Genomic DNA, 14,809 nt, shown 5'->3' with positions numbered 1-14,809 from the left:
CCAGGTGACCCTCTGTCCGGGGACCCCGCCGTGGGGAGCCACCCCTGCAGGGGGCGGGGGCCCTTCTCCACCAGGGCCTCGGGGTGTGCGGGGCTTCGAGGTGCGGAAGGGGAAGGGGGCGGGGAGCGAGCGAGCGCCAAAACTTAGGGGCGAGTCTGCAGCTCAGGTCGTGAGGGTCGCTCCCTTCCCCCAAAGCGGAGCGAGAGTGGAAAGTCTGGCTTGGATAGTAATTCGATGCCCCCCTGCCAGCCCCAGGCATCCCTGGATGTGGGCAGATTCCCGGCCTTGAGCGCACAGGTACGTCTCGGGAATGGTTTGGGTATGGGAGAGCCCCGGGCTCCACAAGGTAGTCTAGCGTGCTGCAGTTAATTTTGAGTTTTTCCAATTAGGAACCCAACAGGTATTCGAGCTATTTCGTTCTTAGCTCTAGAGTGGAGAGCCCTCCAGGTTATCTCGGTCTCTCCAAAGAGCTTATATTTTTTATTTTGGGTTGTGTGTTGTTTTTGGATCGAGGGGTGACTCACGTGATTCTCTTTCTTAATGTCTTGTGGGAGTAAAGTTACAATAAGAGAACGCATTTTTCGATCTAATTCTGGGGTTTTTTTTTTTGGCCAGTGAAAGCTTCGCATCAACAACAACCCCTTACAGAATAGAAATGTTTCTGTTGCTGTTGTAGCAAAAGTGTTGATCGTCTTTTTAGACGAGGTTTTCAGGTCCCGAGTGCTATTCCAGCTGATATTTGTTTGGAAAACCCCCAGCTTGTCCTTGAACTTCCTATCTTAATTTTGACATTGACGGTGTGGTAAGCGGAGCTCCGATGACATCATTTTCTCCAGACACAGTCCTGGTATTCCGTGGCGGCCAGCACCTCTCTCTGAAACCTAAAGCCTGGGCCTGCCCTTGTACTTGAGCTGAGGCATTTCCAAGGATTTCTCTTAAGCAAAGTATGTTGCTCCATGCCAGGCAGTGCTGCAGTTCCTTCTTACATAAGCCAGCCTTGACGGTGGAGTTTCTGGATGTGATTGGAGCCATTAACACAGACAGAGGGTTGTGTATCACTTTAGGTTGGGGAGTGTGGGGGGGGGGCAGCGAGCAGGAGGTGAGTTAACTTCTACCCCTGAGTAAATTTCCTGCTAGTCTCCTCATCTTGCCTTTTCTTTGGCACTTTGAAATTTTTTGAATGCCTTCTGCTTATCTGAAACTCACATTGCCCTTGGGAAGGATAAAGGAGAGGTAGCAGTGTGTTCCTTTAGCAAATGGAGAAATGCAGAAAAGTTTACCAAACTTGTCCCTACAGCTTATCACCGATAGTATCCAAACTCTAACCTCATCCCTTGCTCTCTCAGGCCAGGCTTTGGTTTGGTTTGCTTGTGGTTACTAAAACGTGGCATTTCACAGAAAAGGCTTCTATTTGGCATGCTTTATGGATGGAATCTCTCCTGAGCTACTATTTCCCCCCCCCTGTCCTTCTTGCCAGCTCACATCTTGGCCTTGTTTTTGCACGCGCGTGCACACACACACACACACACCCCACACCCCCCCCCCACACACACACAGGCTGCCACTGTTCCTTGGGGTTAGGCTGAGAGCAGAGCTTTTCTGATGAGGGTCTGTGGTTCGTTTATACCTACCCTCTGCTTCCTCTCCATTCATATTCAGGAATAACCAGCACTGAATAGAGCCAGCAACGAGGGCCCAGAAATGCCTGATATTCCTTTGACAAAATTAGTCTAAGTGTAGGATTACTTCACTCTTTACAAAGCAGCTCATTCAGGAGAAGAAACTGGAGAGTATGAGTTTGGTTCATTGACGGCAATCTGCCCATCACAGTTGTTGTTGTTGTTAGGTGCTGTAGAGTGCATGCCAACTCCCAGTGACCCTGTGTGACGGTACTGCTACCTCTTAAGATTTTTGTGGCTATAATCTGTAAGTAGATCACTAGACTGAGTGGACCTGAACCACCCATCTTTGGGTCAACAGATGAGTGCTTAACCCTTGTGCTACCAGGGCCCCTTGCTCATCATTCTGCTTGAACGGAGAGGAGGAAAAAGAGTTGAGTGTCTACCGTTTCTCAAGCACCTCCCTCTTATTGAGTGCTGTGGTAGGTACAACAGTCCTGACAGGGAGGTAGTATTGTGCCCATCAGGTAATAGTTGGGGAAACTGAGACTTGGGGATGATTCAGCAATGCCTAACACTCCAGAACTCGCGGTGTTTGCCATGCATCAGACTGCTACCTCCAAAGAAGCTATAGCTGAATCCAGGAGCATCTAGCCCATTGGTTTTCAGACATGGCTGTGCATTAGAATCACCTGAGGGAGGGGGGCTTTGAAGAAAACACATCTTGGGGCCCCTTCCCCAGAGATTCTGGGATAATTGGTCTGCCACGAGGTCCAGGCATTGATAGTTCTCTTTCTAGTTTTTATCTTTCAGTAAATTGTTCTTTGTAGTATAGCATGCTTTCAGGAAATTAAACACATCGTAAATGTATGGCTTGATGAATTCTTTTACTTACAAAACACGTCTGTGTAATTGATTAAGAAACGGAGTAGTACTGGTACCATAGGAGGCCCCTTTCTTCCTTCCGGGTCACTCCCTGACCAAGGGGAAGCACTCTGCTGACTTCTAAGACCTTAGGTCGGTGCTTTGGGAACCATCCTGGACGTCCTCGTGAGTGCGAGGCTTCGTTTCCTCAGCGGAGCTTTTATTCCATCCATCCATGCTGCCAGTGCTAATATTTCCCCCCCACCCCACCCCTTATAGTTGGAAGGAGGAGTGGCATCCACTTCCATAATAGCTTGCCTCTGGAAACTGTATGAACCTGGAGAGAGGATGAAAGGCACCCAAGTGTCGAGGACTCTCCTTCATAGGGTCGCTATGAGTCGCCTGTAACTCGATGACACTTAACAACACCAACAACCACCCCTTATAGCTGAGTAATACTCTTTCATTGTACCGATGTACACATTTTTGTTTATCCAGGTAGCGGTTGATGGGCATTTGGATTGTTTCTACTTTTTGGTTACTTTGAACATCCTTGCAAATGTCTTCTGGCAGACACAGACACACGTTTCTGTTGAGTTTATGCCCAGGTGTGGAGCTGCTAATGCACCGTGTCCTGTCCATGTTCTGCTTTCGTAGGTATTGCTTGACAGTGGTCAGCCTCGCTACAAACATAGATATACAGAAAACTCCCCATGCGCAGCCAGAGCTGAGAACCATTTCCTTGACTTATCTGGGGTTCAGCAAACTAGCAATCTCAACTGTCAGCTACCCAGCTCCTCCCTCAACCTCAGCTTTTCTAGACGATATCTGCAGGGCACCTTTCATTAATATCCCCCATCAGCCTTTGTGCCAGGGCCACTTTGCTTTGCCTGCCTGCTTAAGTTATCTGTTGACACATCTTTCTCTTCCACCAGTCTTGCACCTTCTCAAGGGTAGAAACCGGAGCTTGATCATCCTTGTAACCCTAGCACTCAGCATAGCACATGACACATAGCAGATGCTCAATGAATGTTTATGAAATGAATGATGAATGACTGAAGGGTAGTGAAAACCTGGGCTGCAATAGAGATGTCATGTCTTCACATTGAGGCTCATGCACTTTTTTCCTCGGACATAGCCCCAGGTCCTCGCGCTATTACTTTGATTCCTTTAAACATGCTAGAATTATGGATAATCTGGCTGCTTACTCCAGATCCGATTAGAAGCAACAAAATAGATTAGACGAGATTAGGCACGAGGAGACAATTTTGAAAGTGAGAAATGCCATCTAAGTAGGGACAAGAGGGATGTTGAAGATTAGATGCACCAGCAATGGCAGTAAGTATATGGAGTGGGTTGCATAGTGCCTCTCCTTCAAAGTGCTACCTTTTAGAACATATGAACATGACCTTATTGAGGGCAAATGATCCTTGCATATAATTCAATTAATACTCTCGTATTTTACAAGACACATAGAGAAGCTATAAAGATGGAGATGGAGGTTGGGGTTAAGTTGTCACAAACCAAGCCTTGCTGAAATCCACAAGAGGCTGGAAGAGATAAAGAAGGCTTTCCCTCAGAGCCTCTGGAGGAAGCATTGACTCTGATGACATCGTAACTTTAGTCTTCTAGGCTCTGGGGGCCAAGTGGCAAGAAGTTGTGCTGCAATCCCCAAAGCACATGGTTCAAGGCCACCAGCTGCTCTGCGGGAGAAGGATGGACAGTCTCCTCCCATTCGATTAACTGCCTCTGAAAACCCGCTAGATGGGTCGGTTCCAACTCTACAGTACACACCAACAACAACATGCTCTGGTGATAGGCTGTCCCTTGGAAAGGGACATCATGCCAGAAAAGGTGAAGGGTAAGTGAAAGAGCAGTAGACCCTCAAAGAGATGGATTGACACAGTGACTGCCGCAGTGGGTTCAATGGTGTCAGAGATGATGAGGATGGCACAGGACAGGACGGGCTTCAGACCTGTTGTTCAGAGGGCCACTGTGAATAGTACTCAACTGGACAGCACCTAACAGCAAAACCTAACACACTCTGATGGTCTAGTCCATAGGAAATTGCGCTGCTAACACAAAGAGGACACCTGTCTAATGGTTCTAATCCACCGGTGACTCTCAGAGGAAAGATAGCCCACCTCCTTCTATGCAATTTCCAGCCTCAGAAACCTGTTGGAGGGGCAGCTGTGAGTCAGTTCCAATTGGATGGCTATGAGTTCCAGCAGGGTTCTTTTTTTAGACTCCAGAAATGTAGAGAAAATGTTTCTATTCTTTTCAGCCACGAAGTTTGTGGTAGTTTGTTACAGAAGTCCTTGAAAATGAATATAATGCATGTCCTATATGACTGCAAAAGCACTATGTATAACTTGAAAGCAATGAAATAAACATATATAAATATATAACATATATAATTAATTAATATATAATGTGTTTAACACATACCTCTATACACATTGTGTTTCATAGTATCATAGTATCATTCCCATACGTTGTGGTTTTTTTCCAATTTCTTTCCTTTTTTTAATAAAATTTTTTATTTTAGTTATGATTTTAACAAAAGTTTACAGTGGATTTAAATAAAATTAGAATAATTAATTAAATTAGATTTTCATTTGTTCATCGTTGCACTTTTTACCCCTCCCCCTCTTTTCTCCCTCCCCAAGTTGACTTTTTTTAAATATACTAGTTTATTTACAAACAAGCACGTTTTGTTGCGAGGTGAGACAATTAAAAAGGTGCAGTGTTGTCTTGTTGTTGTGTACTGTTAAGTTACAACCAACCCATAGCTGGCCGTCCAGCAAGTTTTTAGAGGCAATTATTAATCAATTGGGAGGAGATTGCCCATCTTTCTCCTGTGGAGCAGCTGGTGGATTTGAACCATGTACTTTTGCATTGATGGTGCAGTTCCTTACTACTAAGCCACTAGAGCTCTATGTTGTGTTGTAGAATTTGCTGCTTTCCTTTGCTGGGTCTGAGTTCTAGTTTGGGAAGCTTCCTTTTGAGAAGTAGCAAAATGCAGCTGCTGAGAGCTTGATTTTGGATTTAGGCTAACCTAGGCTGGCCATTTATTAGGCATATGCTACTTACTAGGAATCCTACTTGGTAAATCTGAGAGTCAGTAGGAAAAAGGAAGACTGTCGATGAGATGGATTGACATGATGACAGTGAGCTCAAGTGTAGGACCAAACAGTTTCCTTTTATTGTACACAGGGTTGCTTTGAGTTGAAGTCAACTTAATTGTACCTAATGAGAACTTACCACTGGGCCAATAGGCAACATCATGACAGATGGAGAAAGGACTGAAACTCTCAATGATTTAATTTTACTTGGATGCACAATCAACACCTTTGGCACCAGCAGTCAGAAGAAGAGCAGGATACATATTGCTTTGAGGGACCTCTCTAAAATACCAAAGAGCAATGATGTAAACTTGAGGACTAAGGTGTGCCTGATTCAGGCCGTGGTCTTTTCAGTACCTTGCTATGCATCTGAGAGTTGGACAATGAATGAGGATGACAGAAGAATAATTGATACCTTTTATGGGAAACCAAACTTTATAGCAAATATGATAGGAAAACCCTTGTTCAGGAATTGAAGGAATTACAGATTTATAAGTTAGGATTCTCTTGTGGCAGATCACAGAAAATGAGCTGTTTGATCCCTGCAGACAGGAGACAGCTAGGGGCCCCCTACAGAGGGAGTGTTACTTCCTGAGCTAGAGTTCACCCTGAGGCATTAAGGCAATCCTTAAGGGTTTACCAGATTCTTGCATTTGCTAACCCCTCCCTCCTGAGCCAAGGGGAAGGTTTTCAATAGAAAGAGCTTGGCTTCATTTACATTGAATTCTCTTTGTGATTTACTTCCAGATAATTTTCAATAAAGATACAGAGAAGCTTGGCTTGAGTCTTCAGTTGAGAACTGCTGGCCCCCTGTTTTATGCTCTCTGCTCTATTTCATTCCTGGCTGTATGATTCATTATTAATAATTATAAAATCACTTTATCCTCAGTCTGCAACAGCCTTTGAGTTGTGATGTTGGAGAGGAGCACTGAACATCCCATGGATGGCCAAGAGAACAAACAGATATGTCTTGGAGAAGGTGCAGCCAGAGGGCTTCTTTATGGCAAGGATAGCAAAGCTTCATCTCTCAATAGTTTGGACATGTTGCTAGGAGAGGCTGTTGCTTGGAAAGGTGGAGAGATGGTGAAAGAAGGGAAGACCCTCAATGAGATGGATTGACACAGTGACTGCAGTATGGGCTCAAGCATGTCAGAGATGGCACAAGATACAACTGGGCTCAGATCCATTGTGGATCACTGTGAGACACAGTTAACTGCATGACACACAACACCACCACCACCACCATGACGACAAGCTCTTAGGTGACACCAATAGCAGTTGCCATTGAGTCCATTGCAGCTCACGGCGACGCCATGTTTCACAGTAGAACTGTGCTTCATAGGGGTTTCAGAAACAGAACACCAGGTCCGAGGCACATCTAGGTGGATTGGGATCTCTAACTTTTCTCTAGCAGCCTGGTGTGCACAATATAGAGATCCTTCCAAGGTGATCCAAGGACCAAAACCCACTTGTCATAACCCTTCACTAGTTTCCAAGGTTGTGCACCTCAGCAGGAGTGGATGGGCCCATCTTTTCTCCTGCAGAGTTGCTGAGCTTCAGAGTTAAAAGAGGAGTCCCAGGCTAGCACGAAAGGCTAAGCACTTGATTGCTAGCTGAAAGACTGGCTGATCAAATCTGCCCACAGACTCTTGAGGATGTTGTGTGCTGTTGAATTGGAACCAGCGTATAGCTGACACTCCAATGAGTTTTCAGAGGCAGTTTAATCATGCCAGAAGAGATTGGCCATCCTTCTCCCGCAAAGCTGCTGGTGGATTCGAACGGCATGCCTTTGGGATTACAGCACAGCTTCTTAACACTAGGCCACCTGAGCTCTCCCTGTTGAGGGCATGTTGTTGTTGTTGATTGCCGTCAAGTTGAGCACAACTCATAGTGACCCTATGAACAAAAGACCTGATGCCTTTCCAGAACTATCATAGCTTCTCAAAGGTCATAGAGTTTCCGGAGACATATTGTTTTAGAAGTGGATGCCACTCCTGCTTCCAACTTGAGGGCATAGACCTGCAAAGCTACTTCTTTTTTTTTCAATTTAAATAAAATTTTTATTTTTATGCTGGTTTACTTATAAAGTTTGTATACATTGTTTTTCACACCAAATCGTTCCCATTTCCTTTACCCACCACTCTCTCCACCCATCAAATTGTGACAACCCTATGACTAACTCCCCTTACCTCCCCTCCCCTATCCTTATCCCTCTGCTACCCCTCTCCCCCTTTATATCCTCATACATGTTCTACCGTAATGGTCTTATACAGTATTTGTCCTTAGGGGACTGAGTTAGTTCACTCAGCATAATGCTCTCCAGTCCCTCCCAAATTAGGTAATAATTTACAAAGTTATTGCTCCTACGTGCTGCATAGTATTCCATTGTGTGAATGTACCATAATTTCTCAATCCATTCGTTTATGGTTGGACGTTTGGGCTGTTTCCATGTTCTTGCAATGGTGAATAATGCTGCTATGAAACATTGGTGTACAAATCTCAGTTTATGTCTCAGTCCTCATATTCTCAGGGTATATTCCAAGTCCTGGATCATATGGAATTTCTATGTCCAGCTTTTTGAGGAAGCGCCAAACTGTGCCAGAGTGATTGTACCATTTAAAAATCCCACCAACAATATATGAGTTCCTATCGCCACATCCTCTCTAATATTTCTTACTTGCTGACCTGTTAAACTTTGCCACTGTTACTGGGGTGAGATGGTATGTCCTTGTGGTTTTGATTTGCCTCTCTCTTATTGCCAAGAATTTGGAGCATGCCTTCATGTGTCTGTTGGCCATCTGAATGTCCTTCTGTGAAAAGTCTTTCCATGTCTTTGCAAATCCACTTCTAAAAAGTCACAGCTCTGAAAGCTCTATGAAGCAATTCAGTTCTATACATATGGGTTTACTGTGAGTCAGAGTGAAATGGACACCAAACAAAAACAGAAAGAAATCCAGATTTAAATGAGAAAGCAAGTCAAGCACTTAGTACTTTCTACTGGTATTTTAACATAGTCCAGGAGACTACACTGCTGTTCACAGATACTAACATTGCATTGTCAAAACCCAAAATAAATGAACCAAAACAGCTCCCTCAGCCTGTTTAAGAAGAAACGCTTTTTCTTTTTCAAACAAAGATTTCATTTTGAAACAGCTAACGTTAAAAAAAAAAAAAGGGAATTGACTCAGGAGAGGATAAACTGTGTGTGGGTTGTGTGGCATGATGGCTTCTCCAGAGGTTATGAGGATTGACTCTTGTTACATTGTGACTTTGAACAAGGATGAAACTTAAAGTGGGGGAGGGGGGGATTTAGCCGTCTTGTCTTCCGGTTCTATGCTTTATTTGGCAGGGACTATTTGTTCTTGGGAAAACATTTAAAAAAAAATTTCCACATATTTTTCAATACGTAGCCACCCTGCTTTCAAAGGCAAGACCAAGTAGAACGTTTCTGGGAGCTTTAGGTGAGTGCTCATGGTGTCCTCAGCCTCTGTTCTCATGCATAAGCAGCAGAACTTAATCCTCGCAACGTTGTTAGTATCTTTCACTCATTAATTGACGTGCTTTTTCTTCTCTGGACTTGAAATTCTCAGTGGTTCTCATCATAGGAAAGAATTGAATTTAGATTAGAGTGTGCTGAATTATGTTTGAAATGGTATGTCATATTTAATTTGGTTATAGATTTTATTGGGGGAGGCTACGTAACAGCAGTTTCAATTCCTGTGATAGTGGAGCCCAAAGATAACAAGGAACAGAGACTGAAAGGGCAAACTATAGTTTCAGAAAGTGCACATGTAATCATAGGAGCTTTGTGCACTAGTTGTAGTAGCTCGGGTTCTGCTTGAATTTACTGCCTTGTTGTTGTTCTCAAAGCTTAATGTGATAAATTGTTAACTACTGAAAACAGTTAGGGACACGACATTGTTTCTTTTATGGCAATTGAGGATTAGAAATATGTTTGGAGAACCAAGTTTAAAGAATGGCGTAATGAGGAATTGGAGGAGACCAAACGACGAAATTCTTCAGAGACTACGAATTATTCCGTTTTTAACCACAGTAACTCTTTCGCTTACATTTTCCCCTTAATAATAGAAACCATTTGGACAAATTTCTCTTGGGAGTTGAAAAGTTAGGAAAACATCTCATTCTTCTCTATGTTCAAACTCTAGAAATGTGAAAAAGGAGTGTTTTTATTTTCTCAAGTATATCTGGTTGAAGTAGTTTAATGTTTTGTCTTTAAAAAAAGACTTTATTTTGTTTTTCGTTTTAAAGTGTTCGAGATATAGAGATATACTGTAGAGATTTATGTTTATTATTTTTGCTAAATTAAACAACTTAATGAATATTTTTATCATTTTGGTGATCGTTGACAAACATATTCTTCCTTCTCCCTATAATATGAATAAGAAATATTTTGAATAGGGCATAATTCACCGAGACCAGAATCAATTGCCTCCATATAGAGGTGATCCCTGTTCTATAATGGGGTTTGGTTCAGATGAGTCCCCTGAGATTGGCTGTAAGGTAAGTAAAATACCTCTTTGAAATTTTTTTATTGCCTTTTATGGTGGTTGTTTATTTATTTCTTGTTGTTTTTGTCGAATTGGAACTGAGTCATAGCTCATCCTCCAGTGGACTGTCACAGGCAGTTAATCTCATGGGAGGAGATTGCTTATCCACTTCCCATGGAGCATCTGATGGATTTGAACCACGTGCCTCAGGGATTGCCTTTATAAATCTGATCTTTGAATGTCTGAGAGTGATAACCTTAGCAAATTATGTGCTGTAACAGTATATGTAGTGTATATTACAAGTGACCATATTTACACACACACATGCACCCCCAGATGGTTCCAAGTATGGTTATGTTGTAAGTTGATTATGCTGTAAGGTAGGGACCACCTCTGTACAAAACCCCCACAGGTAGAGTATGTGATACCTCAAAATGAACATAGGTCATTTCAGAGTTGTGCTGGAACATACACTGATACATAACAAAAGGAATGCTGGCTCTTAGAAAAATCTGAGAACTTGGAGTCTTCCTGATTGCAGATGTAAATGGTCTTGTTTTAAATAGGAATCACTCCCTTTTAGTTTAAATGTTGGTTCTACCCTAGACTTTTTTCAGTGGGCAACAGAGTACAGTGTAGCTCTTTACTAAAACCACATGGTCTTGGCCAGCTTCCTCTTGCTCCAGCTCCATTCTAATTTGGTCCTAGGTTAGCTTTGTGGTGGCCCCCATAGATCATTCTGAGAGGTGATGAAATGTGGCCAACATGGCAGAATAGTTACATCTAAAGGAAATATAGGATCTAACTTGGACTTGCCTGTTTCTTTGGGCCTTTGCTTACCAAAAGCACCCTAATGGAACAGTGGTTAAGAGCAATTGGCAGCTAACCAGGTGAGCCCTTAGAACTCACCAAGTACTCCATGGGAGAGAGACGTGGAAATGTGCATCCTTAAAGATGTACAACCTTGCAAAGTCTCGGCCAGTTCTCCTCTGTCCTGTAAGTTGGACATTACTTTGAAGCAGTGAGCTTTTGGTGTCTGATTGTTTTGTGCTTTTAAAATTTTTTAAATTCTTCTCTTACAAGCTTTTGAGGGAAGTATGTTGCCACTTAGTTAAAAATCTCCCTTTATCACAACATTGCCATTTCCTTGTCTGTCATCTGGAAGAAAGATTTATGACATCAGGCATCTGTCTGATTAGCTTCAGGCTTTGTCACGCCCTGGCAAATTGAACTCTACCACCCAGAAAGGTGTATGGGTTCAGAGAGCCGTGAAGCATCCCAAACAGCATACACTTCATTTCTATTTGACTTCTGACAGAAGATTTACCTTCCTAATTAAGTTCTGCTTAGACAAATAGAGTAAAATCCCAGTTTAATACTTTCTTAGGGACTTGGATATTATTACTGAGATCAGAGACATGTCAGTTGAGGGATTAAATAGGGCAATGGGGAAAAGAAGGAATTAAATTAAGGTGAGACGAAATATGGCAGCTTGCAAAGCAGTGAGTGAAATCGTTATTAAGGACTTGGAAGCTTGGGTATTATTTTAAGAGACAATTTTTAAAGTGTCGCACTTCTTACCATATTTCTGAAGCGCACTGGCTGTAAAGCAGGTCTGGGCACCAAGGAGCATTTTGTTTTGCTATTTGTCTCTTCTTCATGGCTAGGGCTCCAGTAAAATGGGGGAGTTTACTAAAAATTTCAGAGCAACGTGTGCACATCAAGGGACTCTTTTGCTGACAAAAGAAATGGAACAACTTCTTTGGGAAAAGGAATATTATGATGGTATAAGAAGGCATTTTTCACTGTATTGTAGTCACTTTATATTCTCTGAAGACATGATAGTATTTGGAAATGTGTTGTATATTGGGGACAATATTGATGTGAGGTTTTGAAAAAAGTCTTCCAGGAAAGACAGCAGAATAGAAAATGATGGAAGGGTTGTTATATTCTTTATTTTTAACTTCTTATCTTTTAAAAAAATTGCCTATTAGTGTTCTCCATGTGAAAAAAAATCCAGTAGATACTTACTGAATGAGTGATGACTGAATGAATTGCATTTAAAATCTTATTTTAAACAGTTTGCATATCTAACAGTCTACAAGTAAAGTATCAAGAGCTAACTTTTATTACAAGAACTGACTCTTCGGGAGCTCTGGTGGCCTAGTGGCAAGAAGCTGCACTGAGATCCCAGAGGCGCGCGGTTTGAATCCACCAGATTCTTTACCGGGAGAAGGAGGGACAATATCCTCCTGTACCAGTCAGGTCATATTTGACAGTACACACACACACACACACACACACACACACACCCCTAAAGAACTGACTCTTTGGTGGTTAAAATATGGCAAAAATGAAAACAAAAATCTCTCATACAGTTATTATTCAGCTTCCGTATGTCAAGCTACAATAGGTGTTTCAATTTGTTTAAAAATACAGTGCAATTAAAAACATAAGAGCTTAGGTCCTGTTATTTTGAGAAGTGTCTGCTTCAGCAGCCTCAGGCCACTTCTTTTTTTAACTCCTCCCCACTTTGAAATTGTGATTTAGATGAACATTCACAGAACCAATTAGTTGACCATATAATAATTCATACAGTTTTCCCTCTGTGACATTGATTTCAATCCCCACCAAGTAACAGCATACTTCCCGCTTCTTCCCTGTGCCTCTAGTTTCCATTCATCCTTCTTTCCTATCACTTCTGCCTCCCAAACTTTATTCCTGGGAAAATGCTGGGGCTCTCCCCCTTAATCTCATATGATTGATTATTTAGTGTGATGTCTCCCTCTCTGGTGTTATTTATTTATTTATTTTACCTAATAGGCCTCTCTGTTGTTGGGCTGATGAGTCACTGAGGTAGGTTTAGTTCCAGGCCTGAAGGGTGACTAATGGACAAAGATTCAGGGCCTCCATCACTCTTTATCAGATCAGTAATCCCAGACCACTTCTTATAACTTAGAAAGCCAAACTTTCTTGGTTACAAAGATGTGAGATTTGTTCATGAAGACTCTTCAGCCATGACTTCTTCTAAAGTGAAAGTCGTCAGTAATTTCATTCCTTTTTCACGAGGAAAATGCTTTGTCCCCATTCTTCATCTCTATCAATCCTATTCTGAAAAACCCAAAAATCATGGGGGGGGGTGTGTGTGTGTAAGAGATGAAAAAAAAAATATGCTCTGGTGGGCTAATAGTGAGCAACTGGGCTGCCAACCCAAACACAGGCCGTTCCAATCCACCACCTGCTCCATGAGAGAAAGATGGGCAATTTGCCTCCTGAGCAATTTACAGCCTCTGAACACCTGCTGGAGGGTCAGCTAGAAGTCAGTGCTGACAGCACAGTATGTACTTCCACCACCACTGAGGGGAAAAAAGTACCCTTCCTTCATCCTCCTCCCTTTATTATTATTTCTCCTCCTATTATTATTATTATTATTATTATTATTATTATTATTATTATTATTATTATTATTTCTAGGGATGATATCCCATGAGGACAGTTGTTTCTGGTGGAAAAGATAGCTGTCTGTTTACATTTTATATTGGGAGGAAAGACGAGCAGTCAGCAAGTGCCTGAGCGATGTGCCTGGTGTTGGAGGCCCATATGGGAAATTGTGAGTGTAACAGTATATACACTAAAGACTCTGGGTGGTGCAAATGGTTAACATGCTCAGCTGCTAATTAAAAGGTTAGAGGTTCATATCCACCCAGCGGTGTCCCAGAAGAAAAGCTGAGCAATCTGCTTAGGAAAGGTCGTGACCTTGAAAACCCTAAAAAAAAAACCCAAAAAAACCCAAAAAACCCCAAACCCAACAAAACCCTCAAACTCATTTCCGAGTCAGACCCAACTCACAGCTGACCCTGCAGCGGTTTCTGAGCCTGTGAATCACATGGCAGGACATTGCCCATCTTTCTCTCACAGAGATTCTCCTCGGCCACACCTGGCGTTACTGGGCTGGAATCGACTCAGTGGTAGGTAATTGCTTGGTTTGATTGGTTGATTGTGTTACTGAGGTGTAGTGTTTGAGGGAGACATCATGGACAAGGCCTGGGGTGATTTGAGCCTGAAGAACAATTAGGGGTCATACAGTTGAGGGAACCCTCATAAGGAGCAGTGTGACTATCAGAGAGATGAAGGTTCTGGAACACGCGAGATGACGGTGAAGAATGATGGGCTTTCTAGGGTGAGGAAGCTTGAGAGATTTCAGTGGCAGCCTTAGCGGTGCGGACTCCATCTTGTAGGCAATTAATTGTAGGCCTAGGTTACATTAGGCCATTGCTGGATGGAATGGCTGTGTTCTGAGGGACATGGATATGTGTATCAGTTACAGAGAGATTGGACAGTTTCCGAAAGATGTTGAGAGTTTATACGATTGATTGGAGGCTGGTGAGTCTATAATCTGTAGGAGAGGCTGACAGAAACTCAGGAAAGAGTTGGTGCTGCAGTCTTGTTCAAAACCCACAGGGCAGGATCGTGGGCTGGAAAGTCATCCAGGATATGTGACAACCCGGAGGCAGATTCTCTTCTTTGAGAAACCTCCAGTTTTGTTGCTCTTTTGTCCTTCAACTGATTAGGTGAGGACTGTCCACACGCGATAAGGTTATCTCCTTTCCTTAAAGAAAATGGAGGAGAAGTGTTAATCCCATCTACAAAATACCTTCACTGTAACACCTTGATTAGTGTTTGACCAACAAGT

The 14,809-nt window shown here is 42.7% G+C and overlaps 1 protein-coding gene across 1 annotated transcript in view; it reads left to right on the top strand.

Annotated features, from left to right (window-relative positions):
• ARHGEF6 (Rac/Cdc42 guanine nucleotide exchange factor (GEF) 6) overlaps window positions 1-14,809 on the top strand; it is a 157,682-nt gene that overhangs the window by 19,305 nt on the left and 123,568 nt on the right. The gene's annotated exons all lie outside the window — the stretch shown is intronic.

The sequence above is a fragment of the Elephantulus edwardii genome, unplaced genomic scaffold (genome assembly GCF_000299155.1).
Source record: "Elephantulus edwardii isolate Elephantulus edwardi_28Jun2011 unplaced genomic scaffold, EleEdw1.0 scaffold00016, whole genome shotgun sequence".
Lineage (NCBI taxonomy): Eukaryota > Metazoa > Chordata > Mammalia > Macroscelidea > Macroscelididae > Elephantulus > Elephantulus edwardii.
This window is presented reverse-complemented; position numbering and strand designations above follow the sequence as displayed.